This window comes from Acipenser ruthenus, chromosome 11, assembly GCF_902713425.1.
Source record: "Acipenser ruthenus chromosome 11, fAciRut3.2 maternal haplotype, whole genome shotgun sequence".
NCBI lineage: Eukaryota > Metazoa > Chordata > Actinopteri > Acipenseriformes > Acipenseridae > Acipenser > Acipenser ruthenus.
In genome coordinates this window covers 14,125,143-14,139,735 of record NC_081199.1, presented here as the reverse complement: position 1 = coordinate 14,139,735, position 14,593 = coordinate 14,125,143, and the positions used below count along the sequence as shown (strand labels likewise).

At 41.1% G+C, this 14,593-nt stretch overlaps 1 pseudogene; it reads left to right on the top strand.

Annotated features, from left to right (window-relative positions):
• Positions 1-13,832: 13,832 nt before the first annotated feature.
• Positions 13,833-13,958, top strand: LOC131739485 (5S ribosomal RNA; annotated as a pseudogene).
• The last annotated feature ends 635 nt before the right edge of the window (positions 13,959-14,593 follow it).

Genomic DNA, 14,593 nt, shown 5'->3' with positions numbered 1-14,593 from the left:
ACCTTTCATCTGAATATCACTGCGGCTGTGCTGTCTGACTCTGCCACGTACTTCTGTGCTTGAGTCCCACACTGTGAGAGTCTCTATATCACATCATACAAAAACCTCCTGCTTCCTGTCAAGTGAGTCTCGCTGGTGAAGATGGCAGTGCAGCCTGTGTTCTGTGTAGAAGCTACTCAGAGGCATTCCTCTTAATTAGAACATAAGAACATAAGAAAGTTTACAAACGAGAGGACGCCATTCGGCCCATCTTGCTCGTTTGGTTGTTAGTAGCTTATTGATCCCAGAATCTCATCAAGCAGCTTCTTGAAGAATCCCAGGGTGTCAGCTTCAACAACATTACTGGGGAGTTGGTTCCAGACCCTCACGATTCTCTGTGTAAAAAAGTGCCTCCTATTTTCTGTTCTGAATGTCCCTTTATCTAATCTCCATTTGTGACCCCTGGTCCTTGTTTCTTTTTTCAGGTCGAAAAAGTCCCCTAGGTCGACTTTGTCGAATTTTGAATGCTTGAATCAGATCACAGCGTAGTCTTCTTTGTTCAAGATTGAACAGATTCAATTATTTGAGCCTGTCTGCATACAACATGCCTTTTAAACCCAGGATAATTCTGGTCGCTCTTCTTTGCACTCTTTCTAGTGCAGAAATATCCTTTTTGTAACGAGGTGACCAGAACTGATGAGGTCTTTCTAATGCATTGTAAAGTTTTACTTCCCTTGATATAAATTCAACACTTTTCACAATATATCCAAGCATCTTGTTGGCCTTTTGTATAGCTTCCCCACATTGTCTAGATGAAGACACTTCTGAGTCAACATAAACTCCTAGGTCTTTTTCATAGATTCCTTGTTCAATTTCAGTATCTCCCATGTGATATTTATAATGCACATTTGTATTGCCTGCGTGCAGTACCTTACACTTTTCTCTATTAAATGTCATTTGCCATTTGTCTGCCCAGTTCTGAATGCTGTCTAGATCATTTTGAATGACCTTTGCTGCTGCAACAGTGTTTGCCACTCCTCCTATTTTTGTGTCGTCTACACCAGAATCTAAATCATTAATGTAGATTAGGAATAGCAGAGGACCTAATACTGATCTCTGTGGTACACCACTGGTTACCTCGCTCCATTTTGAAGTTTCTCCTCTAATCAGTACTTTCTGTTTTCTACATGTTAATCACTCCCTAATCCACGTGCATGCATTTCCTTGAATGCCTACTGCTTTCAGTTTGAGAATTAATATTTTATGCAGGACTTTGTCAAAAGCTTTCTGAAAATCTAAATAAATCATGTCATATGCTTTTGTAATTTTCCAAAATCAAGCAGCTTAGTTAGACACGATCTCCCTTTCCTAAAACCATGCTTACTGTCTCCAAGGATACTGTTACCATATAGATAATTTTCCATTCTGGATCTTATTATAGTTTCCATAAGTTTACATATAATAGAAGTCAGGCTTATCGGTCTGTAGTTACCTGGTTCGGTTTTGTCTCCCATTTTGTGGATCGGTATTATGTTTGCAATTCTCCAGTCTGTCGGTACAACCCCTGTGTCAAGAGACTGTTGCATGATCTTGGTTAGCGGTTTATAAATAACTTCTTTCATTTCTTTGAGTACTATTGGGAGGATCTCATCCGGCCCAGGGGATTTGTTCATTTTAAGAGCTCCTAGTCCCTTTAACACTTCTGCCTCTGTTATGCTAAAGTTATTTAAAACTGGATAGGAACAGGTCAACTTGTGGGGCATGTTGTCCGTATTCTCCTTTGTAAAAACTTGTGAAAATTAATCATTTAATATATTTGCTATTTTTTTTTTCTTTGTCTAATTTTGCCATTTGCCAATTACCCCCCTGCACCCTCTTATAGTCTGGTAGTGTAATACTAATACCTATTACAGCATACAATATATGTGTATGATGTTTGCTATTAATAAAAATTAACTTTCATAGAACTAACTTACAAAGAAACAACAATGTGCTAGATGTTTACATGTATTTAATTAAGGGGTGCACAACATACTGCCCGCGGTCCAGACACGGCCCGCTGACTGCTTTAATACGGCCCGTGAGGACTTTTATATTATAAACGAAAAACGGCCCGCACCTTTAAAAAAATACACACTGTCAAAAAAAAAATCATAAGTTCATGGAATATGCACAAGCCCAGCCCATTTGGGTGGGATTCTGTCATGTTAGCCAATAGTAATACAGTACAGTAGACCTTGGAAAGCATGACGTAAGGTTCGGCGCCAGTTAGTTGATAAACGGAAGACAGCGAATCATGTTTATAGTTGTTGCTCTGCGATTATTTTCGAGGTAAAACATTTTTATACTTTCACAAAATTACCGTAGGCTGCCTCCGTAGCGTCTGAAAACATGTCTCTGTCAAAGCCATGTACAAGTAAAAAAAGAACAATTGATCTTGAACACAGAAAATTTTACCCAGAGTGGACAGAAAAAATATTTTCTTTTGCTGAATCCAATCCCGGTGTGCATACGTGCCTCATTTGCCTTGAATGCGTCACAGTTGCCAAAGAATACAATATATGGCACCATTATGAGACAACACATCCCAAATACAAAGAATTGCTGGAAGATGCACGAACAAAAAATGGAGTCTCTCAAAATACAACTACTGGGGCAGCAAGGTGTTTCTGAACGGAAAAAGAAGGAATCTGAAGCTGCTACAATAGCAAGTTTCAACGTCGCGCAGCACATCACGTCCCTTTACCGATGGGGAATTTGTAAAAGACTGTCTGATGCAAATATGTGATGCTGTTTGCAAAGAAAATAAAGATTCCTTTAAAAACGTTTGTCTTTAAAGAATGACTATGCAGAGACGCATAGCAGACATGTCTGGAAAAAGCTATGATCAGCTAAAAAGCAAATGCAAAAATACTGTGTATTTCTCTGCTGCTCTGGACCAAAGCAACGATGCCACTGATACAGCCCAACTTTTAATTTTCATTCGTGGAGTGACAGAAACATTTGAAGTACACCAGGAGCTGGCATCTCTAGCTTCTCTGCATGGCAGAACCACTGGATCTGACATCTTTAGTGCTTTTAAGAAAGCTGTTGAAGATTTAAATTTGCAGTGGGATAAATTGGTGGGGGTGACAACCGACGGTGCTCCGGCTATAGTTGGCAAGACTAACGGTTTTATTGGGTGTTTAAAAAAGCACATTGGGGATTGAGCTGTATCACTGTATAATACCCTAGGAGGCCTTGTGTGCAAAACACCTGAAGTTTAAAGAAATTATGGACTTTGTAGTATCCACAGTTAACTTTATTCATTCACGATCTTTGAATCACCATGAATTTCAGTCTTTTTTGGAGAATATCAGCGCCACTTACAGTGACCTGATTTATCACACTGAAGTGAGGTGGCTGAGCCGGGACAACGTCCTAAAGAGGTTCTTTTTTCCCCTTCGAAAAGACATAAAACATTTTCTGCAAGAGAAGGGAAGAGACACGTCTGTCATGGAAGAAAGCGACTGGATTGCTGATCTGGCTTTTTTTGACTAATATCACAGGACATTTAAATGATTTAAACCTAAAGTTACAAGGAAGTCAGCATCTCATTTGTTTGTTTGAGGCAGTGTGTGCGTTTGAAATGAAATTAAAGCTATTCACAAACCAGCTCAAGAAAGGGCAGGTGACACACTTTGAAACATTTCAACAAACCTTTCCACGGGAACTGAAAACGCCATGTAAGTGTCCTGAAAGAACTACATGGGGTGTTTGCCAGCAGATTTAAGCAATTCAGGAGTGAGCGAGCCTCTTTTAAACTCTTCGCAGATCCCTTCTCTGTTGATGCAGAAAGTGTTCCTGATGATCTCCAGCTTGAAGTTATTGAACTGCAGTGTTCCACTGCGCTGAAGAGCAAACACAGGGACCTGCCTCTCCTAGAATTCTACCCATCACTGGACCACAATCAATTTCCTAATCTTAGCAGAGAAGCTTTGAAATTGCTGTCTTTGTTTGGAAGCACTTATATCTGTGAACAAGTCAGACAGAACAAAGCTGACAGGTGATAACCTGCATGCAGTGCTTAGAGTAGCCACCACTTCACTGGCGCCCAATATCCCTCAGCTGGTAACTGAGAAGAACTGCAACATCTCCCACTGATTAATTGTACTGCACCCGAGTGAATGTAAGTACTAAAAACTTAGCTTAAAACTGGTGTTAAATAACTATATATATATATATATATATATATATATATATATATATATATATAGTGAAGGTAATAGCAGCGACTCCTTTAAGGAATGGCGTCGCTGGAAGAAAAACTACACGCCCCAGAAGGCTCAGCGTGGATTAGAAAGGCGGGGTTACACGGTTTAAAAGGAAGCCGGGCAGAACAATCAGGGGTGGTTGTGATTGTGGGGAACACCGCTGGATTGTCCTGCCTGTACAAGCGTTTGGTTTATTCTGTCTTTTGTTCCTTCGTGCCAAGGAATAGTAAGTACGTGACTTTCCAGTTATAGTCATTTATAGAAAGTGTAGTCTAGCGCGTTTACCTCTTTTTGAGGCGGCTTTTTCTTTGTTTCGGTTTATTCTGTGATTTGTTTTATTTCTGCATTTATTATTGTTTGCTACAATCCCATTATTAAATGTTGCACGCTGCCCTGGTTGCGCTTGTGGTGCGCAAACAGGGTAGTCTGCGCTGGATGATTAGAAGCGTTTTGTAATCGAAGAGAAACAGTCCCGGGACTGATTAGGGCACTGTTTATGTTTGTTAGCTGCAGGAGCAGCAAACTGCAACACGTTGTGGGAGGTGCTCAAGAACAAGAAACGCAGACACGGGACTGTGGTTGTATAAATTGTTTATTTATTGCCTGGGACTGGTTCATCCAAACCCAGCCGTTCCTGTGGGGGTGACAGTACCCCTCCATTCTGATAGAGAAGCCAGCCTCAATCAGTGGACGTTCTGGAATACGTCAGTGGTGGGAGCCTTCCCACACTCCTGCTCCCACACGTTTGTGCTCCTGGCTCACTCCAACAGGGGGAGCTGTTGTTGTCTGTTTGTCTGCGTTCCAGGCGATTACCACCAGAGGGAGCCTGTACTCTGTTTACCTGTGTTCCTGGTTCACGACATCAGAGGGCCCACATTCTGCCTACCTGTACTCCTGGCTCACTCCAACAGAGGGAGCCCGTACTCTGTTTACCTGTGTTCCCGGCTCACTCCACCAGAGGGAGCCCATCAGCTACTTACTTGTGTTCCCGGCTCACTCCACCAGAGGGAGCCCATCAGCTACTTACCTGTGTTCCCGGCTCACTCCACCAGAGGGAGCCCCTACTCTGCTTACTGGTGTTGCAGTATCCAGATGTTCTACAGGCAGAGCCTGTAGCAGCTTGGTAGTTGTGAAATAGCATAGACAGGGGAGAAGTGAGTTAGTTAGTGGCCCGTACAGGGCATAGTACGTTTTTAAGTTTAATCCTGTGTAAATTGTAAATAAAGTTACCCACCTGAATACGCAGCATGTCCAATTCTGTCCGTGGGGAAGAAAACACCAGTGTACAATAGCACCACACTACCACTCTTTCACTATATATATATATATATATATATATATATATATATATATGGGCATTGCATTTTACAAAGTGCATTTTGGCCCTTGGCCAGTTGTCTTTTTTCGTGATCTGGCCCTCTGGCCAAAAATAAGGATTGATGGATTGTTTTTTGTATCTTATTTCATACGTCTGCAAATTTCTAGGCTTCATTAACTATTATATCTCTCTGTTACCTTGCAATTCAAATGAACCCCAACTAGGTGGCAGTGTAGGACAATGAATTGTCAGTGTCTAAAGTTAAATATTCACAATCACACAATGCTATCCTCATTAAACAACAAGGCACATAGCAGGCAATAAGGAGATGACAAAACATTAATAGCACAGAATGTTAAATACATTCAGAGATACATGCATTAAACCATTATTAGCACCTCCTCACCTACCTTCCAATGGGAGCTATTACTTGAGAATGAAAAAGGGATCTTTAATACCACTCAGAATGATTACACGTGTCATACAATGGAAAGGAAAGGGTCCATAGAAATATATTTGAATCTACTTATTAATTAATACTATAAAATATTTCATCTCAACCTTCCCTCTCTGTCTCTCTGAGTTTAAAAAGGAGTTTCTGTGCTGCTGTGTGTCTGTCTCTGAACACATGACCTTGTGGTAATGTGAGGGTGAAAGAACTGTGATGATTGGTGTGAGAGTTACCACAGGAAGTATACTGTGGAATACAAACAAGAGCAGTTCATGTCAAACATTCAGAAAGCACAAGACTTCATAAACTATCTAATGATATATTGTTTTCATGTGTTACAATGTTTAAATATTTAGCTGTTTGCCTAATTATGTCAGGTACGTAAAACTGGATATAGCAATATAATGAATGAATTAATTAATGTATTTAATTCACAAGCTTCTCTTTCGTTTCAGGTGCGCACAGTCAAGACCAGGTGACTCAAAGCCCTGATTCACTGCGAGTTTCAGAAGGAGAATTAGTTCGGATAAACTGTCGATATCAGACAAGCAGCTTTTATGCAATGCAGTGGTATAGACAAGCTCCTAACCAGGGTTTAAAATATATAAATAAAGCCAGGAGAGACGGTTCAACACATGGAGATGATTCTGGGAAATATAAACCAGCAGTAGATACCTCATCTAAAACTGGCTCCCTGACAATACAGCCTTCAGTGTCTGATTCTGCCATCTACTACTGTGCAATAGAACCAGCACAGTGATACAAAGAAGCGCCCTACCCATACAAAAACCCTGGAGAGTACAGAGGCTAGTGATTACAATGCTGATGGCATTTCCAGTGACAGCTCTTCTGTGTAGAAGGGTAACCGCAGTGCACATTACAATGTGGTGAGTGCTGGATTTCCTGAGTTCTGGGAAGGTTCTTTGGAAAGTGGGTAGGACGACTGCAGTTAGTCAATGAAGAATTGAAACCTCTTTGACTTGCATCCAGTTAACTGCTAATGAAGGTGTTGATAAAACAAGATGGTAACCACAACTATGAACTGCAGAGTCACATGGTTATCATCACATTTACATCACATGTTTCTGTTTCTCTCTGCTGATTGGTTACAGACATTTGACGGTCTAAACCTCTGAGCAGAATATTTCAGAGCAGCATTGTGAAGAGAAAAGCACCAGAATCAACACAGAGACAGAACCTTTCTATTCTGTTCTGAAAGAAATCAGCACTGAGCTAAAATGGATACATAAATCATGTGTATGTTTATTATCCTGCCAGGTAATTTCAACATGACAAGAAAGATTATTATTATTATTATTATTATTATTATTATTATTATTATTATTATTATTATTGTTTCTAACTATTAAATGTTATTTTTCTTCCTCAATGTTCAGTCATGACAAGCAGGGATTCCATCAGTCCTCGACAGACAGAAGAGTCCAGAACAGAAGGAGAGTCAGTAATGCTCAGCTGCTCTTATACTGCAAGTAGCAACGATGTTGATCTCTACTGGTATCGGCAGAACTCAAACCGAGCCCTGGAATACATACTGTATAAAGGAGCCCGCTCCAGTAGTGGTTCTCACACTGCAGACTTTGCTAAAAGCCGGTTCACTTCTACAGCAGACAGATCTTGTACTACAATCACCATTTCCAAACTTGCTCTGAGCGACACAGCAATCTATCACTGTGCTCTGTTGGTAGCACAGTGTGAAAACTCATTGGGACGCTGTACAAAAACTCTCTCAGCACTAACTGGCACAGGCCCATTACCTGATAAAAGATGAAAGAAAGTCGTGTTGAACTGCTTCCACACACTATCATTGGCATGAGTCCATTATAAAGGAAGTGGTTTCAGTGCAGGCAAACTGTTTGCATTCTGAGTCACTTTCTTCTCTGCACTCTTTGGAAATGTGTTCCCTGTTCATAGAATTGGAATAAGAGAGCAGGTTATGGTGAACCACAATGAACAATATAATATAATAAACACGTGTTTGATACAGGACTTCATTAACGTATCAAAGTGCTGTGAAGGCACCGGATGTGAAGACTCCACTGAACACACCCCTGAGCTGAACACTCTGCAAACGCTCCACCTCAATCATTCCCTGACTTGTGATCTTAGTTCTAAGAATAACAAGAGCAAGAAACCATATATCATGGCTTACCACATCACAATGGATACACACAAATAGAATGTGCTGTACCAGTAAATAAAGAGAACAAACACTTCAATCTTATTGTCAACACAGATGTTTTTTCTTCAGTTTATTTTCTGTTGTAGTGGAGGGATTGTTTTTGTGGAAGTTATTTTGTCAAGTTATTTTTTCTTCACTCTTCATTCAACCAAATCAGCATGCAATAACATCTCTGACACGCCACTTTGAAGACTATCCTGACCCCTACAGGCATGACAGTGAAACTACTGCTATTGTTGCCTTGTGATCCTTCATTTGAAATCGAGAGGAACAGTAGTTCCTCGCGCCAAGTTATCATTAGCGAAGTGCAAGAACTGCCTGACTGTACAGCAAGGATAGTTTACGTGTTTTTAGGGTATTGGTGCAGCAAAAGTAAATTAGCCAAAAGCAACATTTCACTTTTAATTTGTAGTTCCCAACACTCTCAGGTGAAATGTTGAAAACAAATGTCAATACCTGTTATACAGTAAGATAAATAAGTCACCAAAGTAAGGTTAAAATGTCCTTCTCCTTTTTCTTCTCCCGCTGTATTTTTGTAGACCTCAGGCACTTTCATCCCTCCACGGTTCTCCTCAGGTCTGTTCAGCCAATCCGCCCGTCTTGCAGATGCTACTGTGCCTTTAACAATAAGGATTGATTTCGTTTCTAGCAGACTAGATCAGTTGCGTTGAGCTTTGCTGGGTGAAAAAAAAATCTTGTAACCACATGACAGCTGTGTTACGTCTTGACACAACATTTAACCAATCAGAGAGCTAAAGGGGCGGGTTTTCTGTGTTAAGCACTCGAGAGGCTAAAACGTTAAAAATGACTGCTAAAAAAATAACCAATTATTTTCAAAGCAAAAATAGTGACAATGAATGCAGGGGGTCAAAATAAGCCGGGGATCGGCAAAATCCACCGTTCCAACGTTAGTCTTTCCTGCTCCATCCAGTCTCCACCACAGCAACAGCGCCGTCCAAAGCGCAACTTCATTACTGTACTTGTCTGCAACTTTATCAGAAAGACTGGTCCTCCGCTAAACTTGCAGCTCCATTGTCAGTGATTGCCTTACTTTAGCTCTATTAAATCCACCAAGAAGCTTTGTCTGCGGAATCTCTCTTTACTCCTTGCATGCAATCAGACACCCCACCCCCGCTCCCTCAGAGTCAGCACAATTACCGTTCCATCAGAAGATCCTGCTCTGGACCTCCATCAGCTACTTTCAACGTTTTTAAGACGTATACAGCCCATTACAAACTCCATCTCAACCAGTGGCAGCTCGTGATTTGACTGGTGGCAACATACTCCAACGACACCGCTATACTGCAACTTTTCCACCGGCGCCTCACAGACCATGGTTACCACGGCAACGCCCTCATTGAGTGACTGCGGGGAGTGGTAAGTTGCCATGGTGACCATACAGCTTCATCAGGCACTGCGTGCTCTGTGCCTCAGTACTGCAATCTTCTGGCTTCATGTTGATGCGCTTTCACAACTGGTGGAGACGGGTTCAACTCACCGAATCATGACATCTAAATACTGCGTTAACTTATTCATATACATGACTAACTGTCCTAAAACACATATCTAATATTTATTATTCAAATCTAAAGGAATACGCAAATGTTGTTCTACATAGACAAGGATTTTAATCACAATAACCACATATATTCTACCCTGCTTGTCTCAAGCCAATGTTTTAAGTCCAATCATAACCTCTAGATGGCAGTATAATAGCACACGTTCTATATATATTTTAAGCCGGTTTGCTATCGCTGTGAAGCTCGGACACTCCAGCTTTTCTATCCATTCCTGCAGTTTGTTGTCACTCTTAGGGATTCTCGGGAGTTCCCCTCCTGCCTCAACCTTTTGTCTACCCATATCAACCGACATTCTTCAATTTCAGCGCCCCCCGGCCATACTTTGTCCTGTCGCAGCTCCTGCGCTTAACTTCCCTCACTCGAGGCTCTGTCTTCTATTCTGCCTTTCTTTCGGGACGTGGCCACTCGTGCTCGAATCCCATACTAACCTCTATGCTTTGTCCTTATTTCAGGTCCCAGGCAGCGTGAAGTCTCGGCCAATCAGGGGTTTAACGAGCGCCCCTTTACAGATCTCTCTCTCATCTCCTTTCGTGTCCCGGTCTACCAGGACTGACTTCCACCCGAGGGGCGGCTCCCCGAGCTAGAACCCTCGTATGTGTTTTCAGTTGCTGGGTCCTTTGCCCCAGGGATGTGTTGGCATCGTCTGCCTCAGTCAGTTACCACTTTCTATCCTACTAACTGCTCCTTTCTGCTAACCCTAACCCTAACCCTAACCCTAACCCTAACTCTTCCGCCCTATCCTTACATCCCCCAGCTCATGCCCTGTGAAATCCTATAAAAATGAAGTAACAACAACAACAAATGAACCTGAACAACTGGTCAATGAGAGTTTTGGCGGCGCTACTGTTCGAAATAACGCGCACTGAAGAATTAGAAAGTAGTACAGAACAAGGAGTCGGACCCAGTCTGCCCACATCGCCAATTAACAATCAAGGTAACTTCAATCAATCTGTCTTTTGCTTTAACCCACAGACTTGTGGAATAAAATTCTGGACAGATTCGACAAAGCTGGTAAATCCCTTCAAGCACACAACATCGAAATGTCAGTAGTGGTTTAATTACTTGAATCTCTGAAAACATTTCTGGATGAGATTCGTGATCATTTTGATGATTTTGAAAACCATGCAATGGAAATTGCAGTGCTGAAGAAATATCGAGACGAAGGGACCACCACCTAGTGCTCTGCAGGATCACGATTGCCCCGGTGTAACTAAAGTTTTGCTACTGGGCAGATACAGATTTCGTGTTCATATGTTCCTAAAGATTCTGGATACTCTTTCAACATATTGCTTGCACCGATCAAAAGCGTATGTTACTGTGCATAACTTGTTTGGCTTCCTTACCGACTTTCAGAACATGTTAGAATATGATATCAAAAACAAAGCTGCTACACTTGTGCAAACCTGTCCTTCAGATCTGGACGAATATCTCCCATCAGAAACGCTCCAGTTTACTAAATTTGTTTCTGGCAAGGACAAGAGAATAGCGTTTGACCACCTTCAACTTATGCTGAATTCTCAAGTGATTTCCACGTTTCCGAATGTCAACCCTGCTCTGTGCATTTACCTATCCTTAATGTGCACTAACTGTTCTGGAGAAAGATCATTCTCGCGCATGGGACTCATTAAGAATGAACTGAGAGCCACCATGAACCAGGATCGCCTAAACAGCCTTGCCATCATGTCCACGGAATGTGAAATACTCAGAAAACTGGATTTTACTGACATTATTAGACTTTGCACAGATGAAATCGAGAAGATTAATTTAAGGTAAGTCTGATTTAATTACTTTGCGATGTAAGGTTTACTTAGAACAGAGGTGATTAGGAAAATTTAAGTAACATGTTGTTTAGTTTTAAGATAGATTGTGGTATTGAGCACTTAATAACATTTTAATATTCCTATCAGTGGTTATTTGAATCTGGTGTCAGTCGCGGTGGGGGGGGGGGGGGGTCTGTTCTGCTACCAAAATCCGGCCCTGACAATCCGGCCACATGTTTGGTCACCATCACAATTGCATGAAACCGGAGTGTAATACTGGTCATCCAGCATTTAAGCATTTGTATATCCCCTGACGTATTCATCTGATATCCCAGCATGTATTTGTTCTTAAAGGTGTACAGCCTCTGTACATGAACCCCCAATATCTGTCACAAGCACCTGGGTACATATTTTTTATGATACCACGATAGGAATACTCGTTTTTTGGTGCATATGTATAGCTATTATGTACTATAGATCATGGTTTCTTTTGATCCTTTTCCTCTCTATCCCTATCTCTCCCCACACACCTCCCTCTCTGTCACTCTTGCTTTCGCCAATCTCCGGGTCTTTTTCCTTTTTATGTCCTCGTTCCTGCCCCCACCCCCCGGTCTTTCGCGCCAAACCTGCACCCCAATTCTCCTCCACACACACACACACACACAACCCCTGCACGCATACACACACAATGCAATCCCTTGTACACACTCTACACTATCCTGATTCTCTTCCCTCCCCCCCAGAATCACTACAATATATGTATGTATGTATATCGTTCATAAATGCTTGATGGTGCCTTGTGATAGAGAGAAAGGATCGATGTTGTAAATCTCCCTCCCGATCAGAAAGGACGCTGTGTAAGGACGGTGGTATGCTGCCTCCTAGATGGACTGCCTTGACGGTAGGCGGAAACCGGAAGGTGACCATATTAGGGGGAGCGCGTAGTTGCACGTACCCGGAAAGACTCCATTGCAATCAGCTGCGAGACGGCCCTCTATTGGAGAAACCATGGCGACGGGTTGATTGCAGGGAGGGCCTTGCGCTGACGTGTACAGACGGCCAGAGCCTGTACTGTTTACCTTTTGTTTTGTGGTTTGTTTTTTTTCATTGCAGAGGAGGAGTGAGCCGCGGACTGGCAGACACGAGCACTTACCTGCACAGCACAGCACAGCACCGCACCGTACCGCACTCACTGGCACTACGCTTCCCAGGACCCGAGCGCGCACACTGCCCTGCACGGAGGACAGGGGGACGGACAGTTTATTTTTGTTTGTGGACTGAAAACCTGCCATGTACCCCCCAATACCATCGTTGGTAAAGGGGTGGATTGTTTGTGTTATTATTATTATTATTATTATTATTATTATTATTATTATTATTAATATTATTATTATTATTATTATTAAATACACAGACTGTTTTTGGAGAAACGCTGTTTGGACATTCTTTTTATTCACTGTACCACTGCACCTGACGACATGCCTAAATAGTAATAGTATTTCCAATGTATTAAACATGTTAAATGCTTGATTTGACTTGCTTAAATAACTTTAGAATGTGTCAGTACAATTCTTAAATGTATCTAGCTGATTTTAAGACATTTGCATGATAAAATATGCTGTGCCAATGAACTATTTAAATTACTTCTAAGATTTCTATAATCTATAGGATTTTAACTAAGTAGAGCTTGCTGGGTATTTATCATACAGACGAATGATACTGTGGATTATTTTGATACAGTAGTTTTCATAAACCTTTGATTCTTAACTTAGTATAACGTTGTTATTTAAATACATGGCTAAATGAAACTTGATACTGTGAAGATTTTTTAAACTGTTACGTTTTTGTAAACAATTTTATAACCATTTACATTTGTAAAAATTAAAGAGTTTTTCTTAATCGTGTCTGTCCTTTTTTATTTTGTTTGTGAATGCTCTGGTCAAGTACTTTGAATGAACCTAGAATTTATAACTGAAAGTATATTTTTAATATTTCTATTAAGAACTTTTAATTATATTCGGAAAGTATAAATAAAATATAGTTTTAGCATTTATGTTAAGAACATTTTGAATGTATTAATATTACGATTGATTAATTCATATTAAATAATAATGTGGTAGACCAAAAACTCTAGACTTATAACTTCTATCACCACAGGAATACCAAGTGCTGTAGCATTACAATTTTGAAATGACATTTTACCATTTAAACGTGGAAAACGACGACAGAGGAGTCAGAGGAAGCATCCCTGGCTCACATAACATAAAGGTCCTAAAAGCAGGACAGCAGCCGCCTAGGGCCACACCACCTTGAATATGCCTGATATTGTCTGATCTCAGAAGTAAAGCAAGGTTGGGCTTGGTTTGTACTTAGTACTTGGATGGGAGACCATCTGGGAATACCAAGTGCTGCAGGCATTACAATTTTGAAATTACATTTTACCATTTAAATGTGTAAAACGACGACAGAGGACAAAAACTTAAAGGTCTGAGGAAGCACCCTGGCTCACGTAAGATAACCTAAGTCAAACCCACTATTTCTGACTGAATTTGGGCATCTGCTATCTATATTGAAAGTCAAATATGATAGGATTCTTTTATTGGGTGATCTTAACCTACATGTTGACATTGATTCTGATTCTAACTCCTTGGAATTTTTGATGCTACTGGATTCCTTAGATTATATCCTGCATGTCGAAGGTCCTGCGCATAATCGTGGCCATACTTCAGATCTGGTCATTTCTCTAGAACTAGAACTAGAAATGAAGAGTTTGGGGGTCATCTTTGATCCTGATTTATCATTTGAGACTCATATTAGGGAAATTACTAAAGTATCTTTACCATTTGAGAAATATAACCAAATTTATACCAATTATTTCTGTGTCTGATGCCGAGAGACTAACACATGCCTGTAACGGGAGATCTGTGCTGACTGGTGCATGCATGGTTCTGCAGGAAGAGGGCAGCAGCCTCTTAAGTTCTGAGGAGGAGGGGTAACCAGGTCTTTGTACAGAGTGTGGCAATGGGAACTCCCCGCACGAGAAGGAGGCTGT